Source organism: Corvus kubaryi, unplaced genomic scaffold, assembly GCF_017639235.1.
Source record: "Corvus kubaryi isolate FWS band 111438036 unplaced genomic scaffold, C.kubaryi_AGA036_p1.0 132, whole genome shotgun sequence".
In the NCBI taxonomy this organism is placed as follows: Eukaryota; Metazoa; Chordata; class Aves; order Passeriformes; family Corvidae; genus Corvus; species Corvus kubaryi.
In genome coordinates this window covers 343,358-356,077 of record NW_024580666.1, presented here as the reverse complement: position 1 = coordinate 356,077, position 12,720 = coordinate 343,358, and positions in this window count along the sequence as shown.

The following is a 12,720-nucleotide window of genomic DNA, read 5'->3' as shown; positions in this document are numbered from 1 at the left end:
CTGTGACAAGGGCAGAATGGATTTGTATGCAGGTTAAACTGCGGCTGAGCTCAGGCTGCCTGTAATGCAAGTACCAGTAATGGTATCTCCTCTGGAATTTGCAGCTCAGGAAAGTATTACCAGTTATATGTGGCCAAACAAACATGTGGCCACAAAGCACCGTGGATGAAATCAGATTTGGCTTCCTTAGGCCAATTTTGGAAGACAAAGAGGTCTGTCAGAATGGACATTTTCTTGTATATTCCGTATGGGCAAAACAGAAATAAAATTTGTTTTTTTCCCTCCATTCACAGGCAGGGCTGTAAACTCTTATGAAGCAGAGGTACTTCTTATGATCATGGAATCCGAGAATCACTTGGGTTGGAAAGGACTTTGAAGATCATCTTGTTCTAATCCCCATGCCATGGGCAGGGGCACCTTCCACCAGAACAGGTTTCTCAGAGCCCCATCCAACCTGGTCTTGAACAATTCTTCTGGACAACCTGTTCCAGTGCTTTACCACCCTCACAATTAAGAATTTCTTTCTAATACCCATTCTAAACCTAATTTCTTTCTGGTTTTAGCCATTCCCCCTTGTCCTGACACTAAATGCTCTTCTAAATAACTTCTGTCCATCTTCCTTGTAGGCTCTCTTCAGGTACTGGAAGGCTGCAATTAGGTCACCCCAAAGCCTTCTCTTCCTGAGGGTGAACCATCCAAATTCTCCCAGGCTTTCCTTATAGGAGAGGTACTCCATGCCTCTAATCATCTTGGTGGCTTTCCTCTAGACTCACTCCAATAGGTTGATGCCATTCTTGTGCTGAGGACCCCAGAGCTGGAAGCAGCACTGCAGGGGGATTCTCACCAGAGAGGAGTAAAGGGGCAGAATCCTTACCCTGCCCACATTGGTTTTGATGCAGCCCAGGACATATTTGGCTTTCTGGGCTGCAGGAGCACATTGCTGGGTCATGTCCAGCTTCTCATCCGCCAGCACCCCCAAGTCCTTCTCATCTGGGCTGCTCTCAAGCTGTTCATCCCTCAGCCTGTGTTGATACTGGGCGTTCCCCAGCCCAGGTGCAGGATCTTACACTGTCTTATTAAACCTCATGAGATTCCCTTGTGCCCACTTCTGGAGCTTGTCCAGGTCCTTTTGGATGGCATCCCATCCTTCAGGTGTGTCAACAGGATCACTCAGCTTGGTGTCATCTGCAGACTTGCTGAAGACGATCCCTTCATCTATGTAGTTAATGAAGATATTAAATAATCCTGGTTGCTATATGGACCTCTGAGGGACAGCACTTGTGACTGATGTCCATCAGGACTCTGAGACATTAACCACTCCACTCTGGATGTGACTGTTCAACAAATTCCTTATCAATCTAACAGTCCACCCATCAAATCCATTTCTCTGCAGTTTAGAGAGAAGGATGTTGTGGGGGACTGTGTCAAAGGTTGTACAGAAATCCAGATAAATGTAATTTGCAGCTTTTTCCTTATCCTCTGACATAGTCACTCCGCTGTAGAAGGCCACTGGGTTGGTCAGGCAGGACTTGCCCTTGATGATGTGGAGGCTTAGTCCCTACTACAAGGTCTCTTCAAACCAACACAGGTGTTCTGAATTTCTGTACCTGTGAACTCTTAGAATTGCAAAGTCAGCCAACTTTGGTTTGTTTGTGGCAGAAATATGAACAGTCCATTCTCTGTTGGATGTTGCTAAAGCAAGAGAAAACACAAAGCAAGTAGGGATAGCTCAGATGAAAGTACTCACTGGACCTTGTTTTGTCTAATGGGCTGTGATCCATAATGTTGTGCAGTTCAGTGGTTAAGTCTTGGAGAGAATTAGGGTGGGAAGAACAAAACTCCCTTCCAGACTCTGTTGCTTAGGCACATTTCTCTGTGCTTCACCTACCAGTTGGATAATGACTGAGTTCATAGGCATTCGAGAGGAGTTTTAATTTTTAGCTCAATCTTCTGGGTGAACACAAAAAAAAAATCTTTTTTTTCTCTTTGAAGCCCAAAGGGAAGCTCTCATACGAATTTAATTCAAAATGACAGGGTCTGCCCGATGTCAGGAAAGGGTAGGTCTTTGGAGAATACATATTGCTCCTTACTTGAGTGTCGGAGAGCCTAACAGACTCTCTGAGAGAAGTTCACTTTGTTTCTGTTGGATGTCAAATGAAGATGGGATTCAGAAGACCAAACATATGTACAACAGATTCCTCATAAAACAGACACAGAAAGCAATAGATGCCTCCAGAAAGTTGGAGGAGAGTTCAGATAACTCTCATGGAGTTCAGAGAACATTACAACCTGAAGTAGATGGCATGGCCATTTTTCTTCATGTTCATTGATGCTAATAGTCACTCAGAACTCCTCTGCCAGAACCCACAAAACATACAAAATTGAATTCTCTCCAGGTAGGGAAAAGAGGGAAAAATGTCCTTCAAAATAATGCTGCTGGCTCTTTTTAGGCTGTTCCATTTTACAGCTAATCCTTCAGCTGTCAATTTTCTTCCCTTTTGCCCAGAAATACTTACATACCCTTTTTCCCCTTGACCCTGTGGGCGCACATTTTCGGCAGATTTGTCCACACTGTTCCTACAATGGTCCAAGGCTGGAAATCTGCTTGCAATCAGCTCTGCTCTCTGCTGAGAAGGCTGTGGGAGAGCCACCACTAGCAATTTGACAGCTTGTGAAACCTTCATAAAATGGAACAGTGGAACAAATTGGGCCACACTAAAAGTGGAAAAAGTTCTATTGGAATTATTTGAAATTAGGGAAATTGACATTGACTCTGTATTTTGAACTCATGGGGCTTTCTGAATGCTGGACCTCATCTGCCTGGGGACTTGTAACAGGAAGAGAGCCAAGAATTTGATTCTTATCAATGAGTTATGAAACCCACATATTTTACAGGCAATTATCTGAAAATAATCCTAGGCTTCTGATATTCTTGTGCCCTTTCCTAATGTCCGTTTTTATTTTAGCATTGCTCGTGTCTGCTTTCCTGCATGGAAGTTAAAGGTCTTCATGAATTTTCCTGCTTGCTGTGCTTCTGAATTTAAAATAAATAAATAAATATAAATTATTTTTGATAAGCAGGTGTTCTTGTTTATAAATATCAAATAAAGTACCTATTTATTAACATTTTTGTAAAGGAAAAAAGAAAAAGAATTAAAAATAACATAGCAAGAAAATGCTATTGTTTTGGTGGGTTTGTAAATGGGGGACTTGAATTTGTGAATTTTGTGAGTTCTGAAGGACAATAGAAAGAGAGATTATTTTCAAAACCCCTATATGGTTGCTGTGTCTTTTAAGCCGCTACATGTGCCCCTAAAGGCACAAATAATACATAATGATCACCTGCAGAGCTGATGTTGTGCTTTAAATTACTGAGGACTTTAAAGGGTTTGATGGATGCACTCGATCCCTGTAATCAAACCAGTAGGAGTTGGTAGTCTCCAAAGGAGGCAAAGGCCTGAGTCATAGCTGGGCCCAGAACTCCTCCAGGAAACCCAGTGGAACAGGGTGACCCAGTGAGCATCAATGCATATGAGCTTGGACACAAATCATACAATTAACACATGAATAGGGGGTGTTTTTTCCAAGATTTGTTTGCCAAGGAACAAAGAAAGTTGTCAGCACAGGGAGTCTCATGCACACCTGTCCCACTGTATGCAACTTGACGGGTCAACCCCTTAACCCCATAAACATAACAGCTTAAGTGAGCTTTTCTTAGGATCTCCTGGCTAGGCAATATGGCTGCATGGCAATGATCTACTGTTGAGCTGGGATGCCTCACAAGTTTGCTCCTTGTGGCAGACCCTTTCTATTAATGTCAGATCTTTGGATGAGTCCAATTTGAGTTCTCTCTAAATTCCAACTGGACTGCATGCCAGATGCTCTCACCTTGAGCTGGGATGCCTATCAGTGTTTGAGATTACCCAGAACTGAGATCCATCCTTCCCCAAGGTAGAGAAACCCTCAATAGCAACAGTCATTGACAGCATGATAAATCAATAGTAGTGAAATCCATGTAGTTAATCCCTTTAGAATAAACCATTGACCAAGTCAGAGTCTAAGATTGGACCTAGACACACCGAGGCTCCATGAGAAGTCTAAAAAGCAAGGAAGTCCACTCTAAACCTCATGAGTCAATGGAAGGGTCTCCCTTATCCTTTAGAATCTTCAGTCTCTTTGTAAATAATTTTAAATACATTCTGATTTGATTTTTCTTTGTATGTTTCATCCATGTAGCAAGTAATAGAGTGAATCTTGCCATCAAACTTTGTTACAGTGCATTTCTATATATTAAATGGTATTAATTCTAGAATTTCAATGATATTAAAACTATTTTTGCTAATAGTTTTATGGTGGCTATTTAGGTGACCTTAAATTGTTCATTTGTGACATGAAGGAAACAACAGTGAGGCCAACATGCATGAACTGAAACAATTTTCAAGAGAAGCTGAAAGAGCTTGTAGGTTCTTGGATAGACAATGTAGCCAGTAAGCCTCACATTCTCCGAATGCTATAACAAAATTCTGTATTATGAAGCTAATGTTTCTTTTTCTTTTCTTGGTAAGCTTTAGTTTGCACCTACAGTTTTCAGGGGACGTTTATCCCAAAGCCTTTTAGTTGTGATTTAGAGCCTTTTTTTCTTTTTATTGCTTTTATTCCTTTCCAAGCTTTCAGAATAGATCTCTAGTCCTGTTAGTTTTTGGCTTTATTTATTCAATTTTTTTTTAGTATTTAGTCATTATTTTCTTTTCCTCCCTCTCCACACATTTAAGATTAATATATTTAAGGATTCTTCAGTCATACAGAAAGACAGTCCACTGTGACGAGTAGTGTTTCATTTCAGACTATTTTACTTTCCAGCTAAAAATATGAACCTTTCACATCTCTGTTTTTCCATTTTACTGTGTGGTATTTCCACCTGCAGGACACAGGGCACTGCCAACATCTCAGAGTCTGACCTCTTTCTGGCTGAAACAACAAGAAGGCTGTTTAAGTTGGCAAAGCAAGAAGAAAAAGGAAAACCAAACTTCCTTTCTGGGTCTACTTAGGAGGCCAGATATTTAACACATATTTAGTAAACAGATTTTAAAATAGCTTATAACAAATAGATCTGTGAGTATTGACTGATAAAAGGACCCTTCCACATGAAGCTCAAAACTATGTATTTTTTAAACTGCTAGTTATTACGAATATTAGAGATAGATGACCTGTACTTTTCTCTGTGCTTTTCTTCACAGTTCATCTCTGTTGGATTTCTCTTTTTGTGATGAAATCATAGTATTTTACAATGACAAGCCAGTGTAATTATCATGTTATGAAAACAGACCATAGCAAAAAGTGAAATGGACAAAATGAGAAAAATGCTCTGTGTACTTGACTGCTGTAAATGATTAACTGTTAGTTCTCTTTTTTACCAGGAAAAAAAATTAAAATGATGTTGTACAAGACTTTTCTTGTATGTGAAAGGTGATCCTTAAATAAATGTTCTCATTTCAGCTTCTGTTGGAAAACAGAAATACTATTATGTTTTTATTTACTGGCTGCTGAGAAACATAAAATTAAGATGAATTCTTATTCATCTTATTGCATCCACTGCATATTTTGTTTATCAACAAATAATGGCATACAATCTTTTTGTATGAAGGCTTCATTCTATGCAGGATACTAAAGCACACAGAACTTGAATGTATAGCAACTTTGTAATAATATGCAGCTACAGAAAAAAGGTCTGAATACCATGAAAACAAAGAGTAAATATAATTGATCTTGTTCATTTGTCATTTATAACATTTTGCAGAATGGAATCATATTTCAGAAAAATTGAGAGTTTGGGGGAAAAAAAGGGAAAGTAATTTATAACAATTGTAATTATCCTCCAAGTAATTTGCTTGTTTTAACAGTTTGTGCATTACATACAATTTTTCATGTCTTTCACCTGCATCTTTACTACCTAAATATTATTTTCAACACCAAGGACAGATCTAGTGATCTAGATTTACATACCATTGAAATATTCAGTCACCTCAGCTCAGACTTTCTCCCCAGGTGCAGAGACATGGCAAGCAAGAGGGGCCTTTGGGTCTGTCTTGACAGGACACAGTTGAAAAGAAATCAGATGGCTTGTGAAAACTTTCTGATTTTCTCAATTCTGCAGCTAAATTACTAGTACTTTGGGACCACTAGTATTAAAGGAAACCATTGGATATGGCAGCTCAATATGGACATCTGGATTAAATATTAGCACATACATAAGACCAGGTAAAATTTCCTTTACTTGTAAAAGAGCCAAGATTTCACCTTGATGCTCATGCGTTTTGGAGGAAACTGTTGTGGCAATGTGTTTCTTGCTATCGATCTAACTAATGTTATTCAGGTCAAGGAATTTTTGTATTTTGAATGTAGCAAATGTGAAGACAGGAGTCTTCTTATAAAAAAGCCAGTCAAGGCAGGAGTAGATTTACAAACAAAAAGAACAGGCACAATTTAAGATCTGTGCTCTTTCTGAATCTATTTTCAACTTCAAGCTGCTCCATTTCTTTTTAAATATTGTTTAGACATTCTCTTATGGGAATTGCCATTAATTAGATATCCCAGAGTTAATTTTAGTCAAATCACATGAGAAAAAAAACGTATATTGTCATAAAATAGGTGATTATGCCTCATGCACTCCCTAGTTATTCCTTTGTAATTGGTTAATTGAACAAATGGCCATAGCAGATGATGAAATAAAAAATAATAATACTCTGCACATATAATTTTCATCTTCAATGTGTTATATAAATTAGCTAATTAATACAACAATCTTTTAAATTCTATTTTTTCCTAAAGCACAGGAAAAGTAAAGGCAGTATCAACACATAGCTGATTTGCACCAGGCATATGGTCTGTAATGGTGTCAACTAAGATAAGTAGAATTTGATACAAAGATGTAGTGTAAAGTCAGCTGACTAAAAATTATGTGTGCCATTTTTGGTTTGGTTTAGTTTTGTGGTTTTCTTTTCCTTTTCTTCTTATTTTTTTTTTTCAATGTAACTAATAAAAATATCTGGGGAAACAGTTATGAAGCAAGGGCATTCATGTAGTTTATGGAATGGAGCATGCAGACTTGATGTTAGTATTCAGAACAGAAATCATTACCTTGTTAATAATTTTTAAAAACTTAACTATTTTTGTCTATATCTTTTCTACAAACCTTGTCAGTTCTAACTATGGACTAAATTCTGATAAGAAGTAGGATGTTACTTTTTGTTTCATTTGGTGACATTGTTGTGGCTTCACTCCATCTGGGAACTAAACTCTAGCCAGCTGCTCACTCAGTCTTCTTGGTGAGATGGAAGAGAGATTAAGAAGACAATACTCACGGGTTGGCACGAATACAGCTTAATAAGAAAAGCAAAAGCCACCTAAGAAAAAAAACCCAAAAAAACCCAAAAAGAATTAATTCACCACTTCCCATTGTTAGACAATTGTTTAGTCACCATCAGGAAAGCCAGGTCCCATCATGCATAGCCATGCCTTGGAAAGACAAACACCATCAATTCAAACGTTGGGTGTTTTCTCTTTCTTTCCCCAGCTCTCTATGCTGAACACAATGCCATAGGGTATGGAATGTTCCTTGGGTCAGTTGGTATCAGCTGTCCTGGTTGTATCTCCTCCCAACTCCTTGTGCACTCCCAGGCAGCTCATTGCTGAGGTGGGGTGAGAACCAGAAAAGGCCTTGACTCTGTGCAAGCCATGCTCAACAATAAAGAAAACATCCCTGTTACCAACACTTCTTGGCTCACAAATCCAAAGCATAGCCCCATACCAGCTACAAAGAAGAAAATAACCCCAGCCTAAACCAGCCTAAACTCTAAGTTAAACTTCCTTGTGTGCTTCCTTATGCTGTTCCCTTCAAGTTATTGGAAGGCAAAACATCCCTGTAGTGATCAGAACTGCTGTATCATCAATAACATGGGCAAGACAGACTTGTTCTCACATAAAACTGCTTTTGATATCAATGATAGTTTGGGCCTTAACTGACTGATGTATGTGGAACTGCAGCTATCAACCTTATGTGCCTACAAGAACAGCAGAAAATTTAAGGGTCAAATTCACCAATAGGTTCTGACTGGTTTGCATTGATACAGCAACAAAAACCAAGGGTGAACCTGGCTTTGTAACCAGCTAGTTAAAACAATTTTATTCACTGAGTCTGAGACCAGATAGGCTTGCTGTGATCATCAAGTTTGACCTTCTGTACCACACATGCCTTTGAATTTTTTCAAGTGGCTCCTGTATCAAACCTGTTAGAGTTGCTGCTGCACATTTACTAAAGTAGCACATGCAGGTCAAACTGACCCAGATAATTGTGTGAGGTACATGAATAGTAATTTAACTCATTCCATTCAGATTGTATTTGCCCTGTATGCAGCTGTGAAGTTCTAGCAACTGCAGAGTCTAGGTTATGACTTTCATGTTTGGTGCTAGTTTGACAGTGCTGTCAAAACTAGAAGTTGTTTTCTGTGTTGGAAGCATATATCTCTTTATAACTTTCTATCTGAGTGAAAGATGGTAATTTTAGATTAGACATTAGAAAAAATTGTTTGCTATGTGGCACTGGGACAGGTTGCCCAGAAAAGCTGTGGCTGTCCCATCCCTGGAAGCATTCAAGGCCAGGCTGGATGGAGCTCTGATCAGCTGGGTCCAATGAAAGGTATCCCTGCCTATGGTAGGGGGTTTGAAACAGGGTGATCTTTAAGGTCCCTTCTAACCCAGAGCATTCTATGATTCTATGATCATGTAATATTGTGCAAAAGGCATTTATATCACTAACACTATTTTTTTGATGGAGAAATGGTGGCATCAGAGGATTCAGTCTTTCCTGAAAGTTCTGATTTCAAACTCACCTGTTAGCAGTGCAGCACTCCAAGGTGGCTAAAGACCTGAAAATGCTGGTCCTGAAGTTACATAGCTGTATAAGGTTGTGTCATCTATTTCCAGTCCATTTTAGGGTGCAGCCTTGTTACCATGATCAGAGTCCCATGCTAACAGACATGTCTTGGGAGCTTTGGGACAGAAGCTTTCCACCATGCAGTGATTTACATTAGCATGATTGCATTTTCCACTGGAAAGGAATGGAAATTTTACCAATTAATCTCCTGTTTCATTTTTAAACCCTTTAGACCATATTTGTCAAAATGAAAACTAGGCTCAGCCTGGATGTAAATCAGTCAAAACCCTCTCTCTCTCTCCCTGGAGCTTTGAATACAAGTGTGATACTTTATTTCCTATTTCAAACATTTTTATGTTTTACTGATATTCTGTATGGGAAATGCCAGTGTCTAATTAATGAAGACAGGATGAAAAAACCCCAATAAAATACAAAGCTTCCAGATGATGTTTTATTATACCATTAAATATACTAGAATTGCAGGTAGTAATGTAAGATGAAAAGCTGTTGAAAACTGAACCAACAGAATCCACCAGAAACACTCACTTCCCATTTTTCTCTTTCCATTAAAATGTGTGCAAGTCTTGTGAGTCTTCAGTAATCTTCACCATTTGTAATTTATGTGATTTTTTTTCTTCTGTTTACAATTTGGGCTACCAAATTTACCAGAAAGAGCTTCAGTGAGAGTGCAACATCTGTTCTGAATTTGGCACATTATAACCAGTTCTCCCGTTGGTGTGCAGAAAACATAGAGAGTGAAGGGATTACTCTAGTCTTGCTTAAAAATGAAATAAATATTTCTGAGTAAGGAATTTTGGCTTACATGTTTCTGACAGTTATATAGGCATATAAATTAAGAAAAGTCTACCACAGCATTTCTATTTCTGTAATCCATCTGGTTACCACTCCTTGATTTATAGGTTTTGTTAACTGACCACCATTGAAGTATATGTCCACTAATGACAGTTTCATTGTTCTTTAAGCTTAGCTACTTAGATATCTTTAGGAATATGAGTCGGGAATCTTATCTTTCTGAGATTTTATTTTACTTGATTTCTTCCCAATAGCAGATTCATAAAAGTCCTGAAAAATCCCCATCAGTGCTAGTGGGACTGTAGAAAGGCAGTCAGTTCAGGCCTTAGAGAAACTTACTGAATTGTTTACTAAAGCCTGTAAAAAGGACTGCACTGTAGTTCTCCCTTCCATGAGCACCTGGCACTTTTGAAAGTGACAGAATGAATTTTCCTGTCATGAAAATTAATTTTCAAAATGTTGTAGTATTTAAATTGGGCATATCCAAAAAGGATATATATATATATATATATATATCTGAACTGTCATATGTGTACTCCTTGGTTCAGAAATAATTAATAAATACATTTGATACATATATAAATTATTCATATATAATGGCATTAAACACGTATCCAGAAGTCATTCTGCTATTAAAATATAAGCAGAAAGAAAGTTAGGTGAATGTACAACAAGCTGTCTTTGCTGCTTAACCACGTTCCTTGGTGAAGAGATGTGGGTGTTCATCACATAAGAACAAACAAAGTATGACATTTTTTAGAGTGTGCACTGTATCTGCACTGAATTTAGTGCAATGTACCTGTCCACATCTGTTATATATTGAATTTTTACTACCTACTTTAAGGAATGTAAGAAGATAAAAGGGCTACAGCTAGAAGGAGAAATGGGCTTACATGAAAAAAGCAGCAAAGGTCTTCTGCTTTCAGTGGGAGTGGTAATCAGTTCTGAAGCTACTGAAAACGTAGGGTGATTTTAGGAAGGTGAATGCAGAGGTTAGCTTCTGTTGCACCAACTTCATACATCTGCAGTTGAAGCGACTTGATTCTCAAATTGGGGACCTTATCTTGTAGACAGTTTCAGAAGCAGCAGGCAGGAAGGATCTGATTACTTCTTCCTAGAAATCCATTAAAGGTAATATATTTCTTTTCTGGGAGTCCTCCCGCTTTCCCCCAGTGTTCACTGGTTTTAGTTTTTGAGGCTTAGTATTCTTCTCACCATTACTTGAAAAGGTACACTGCAGACTTTCAAAAATATCAAGAAAAGGACAAATACTATGTCTTCTCAGGTACACATTTTATTGCCACATATGCATGGCCAATGCCAGAAATTATACTTTGAGTTAAAAGTTAAACTATGATTGATTAATATAAAATTACAACAACTCTTGTTCACAAACTAGAGCCTCTGTGAAAGCCTATTATATTTGATGGGAATTTTTTCTTAAAGTCCGCTGAATTTTTATCAGATCTAGAGAGTTAAGAGGGAATTTCACTAGTTTTTAATATCCTGTTCTATCTGGACTTCTTAAAACCTGTCTCAATAGAGAAAAGGGTAATTATTGTTTCATGTCAAGAATTACTTCTACTCAGGTAGCAGTATTCACTGGTCATTTACTTTAATCCACAAAAATGCATTAATTCTAAGTAAATAACCCCAACCACCTAGTAGAAACATACAGAGAAAAACACTCCAGGACTTAAAACGCTTTTCCAGGTAGTTTAAACAAATGAGTATAGCACAACAAACATTTCTTTGACCTGTACTCTGAACATACACAGCTGAAGCCTGCAAGGAACACTAATAGAATATTCCTTGTAGCTTTCAAGTAGAAAGACCTCTTTTCTGACCCCAGGTTTTTTATGTTTTCCCATTATGTAGATTGACTGATTTGATAGGCTAAGGTGACTGATGATAGCTGAGTCTCAAGGTGGCAATGAATCTGATTGTCTGTGCATTGGTAGATAAATGAATACTCAAAGCAATTGTCAGCTACATTATTGGCATTACTTGGAAGAAAAATCAAATAAAACTTTAAAGAAGCTAATAATTTTAAGAATGTTCATTGAATGACAATATTGGCAAAACTGAAATGATGAAGAGACCAAAATCAAATAAGACACACACACAAAAAAAAAGCTGAATATTGTCTTTCCTATCAGTATCATTTTGATTTTTTAGTTCTGTGAAGAGATAAAATTAAATGATCTCTGTGACAGTAGAAAAAATATTGTAGGCATCAACTACTGACTGTGGTCACAGAAAATAAAATGGATCTGCTTTTATAAGGAGCTCCATTATTCTAGGAAAGCAGTTGTGTCTCTACTGTATTTCATAAAGTCTTGAGTGACAAATTCTGGTTTGTTATAAGACTGGAAACATGTGTGAAGCAATCCTGATTTAGATATCTAAGCCCAAAAGATAAGATATGAGATACCCTGATTTTCAGGGTATCCTCCTGTATAAGACAGTGAAGAGTTCTCTGGGCTGGTATTGATTCTGAATGACATATCCATACAATATGCTGTAGATTTATGTAGGATTACTGACTTAGCTTTAATACATTGTTCTGAAAACTGCAATGATTTAGGAGTAATTAAACCTCAGCTGTAGGAGCAGTATGGATGTGTGTGTAAGGTAATCACACACTCTCCCAGTGTAATTTGCCACAGAATTTGAATTAACACCAGCCCTTTAGATACAGATCCTATCTCAATCCTTTTGATAGATAAGTCCACAGAGAGGCAAATAATCTGTGATTCATAACCCCGTCAAATTCTTTAATGTTTTTGGAAGGCCAACTGTAAAATTATAATGGGGCACTCAATATTGAAAGGTTAGTTAAATAATTTTATGATGTTCAAAAAAGCACTGAAAGCAATAACAAATGTCCAAAATAAAAGCTGGTTTAATTGGTTTACTAAGATGTTCAGAAAATGCAAGCGAGGCACTATGCTCTTAAAGTACATCCACCCAGC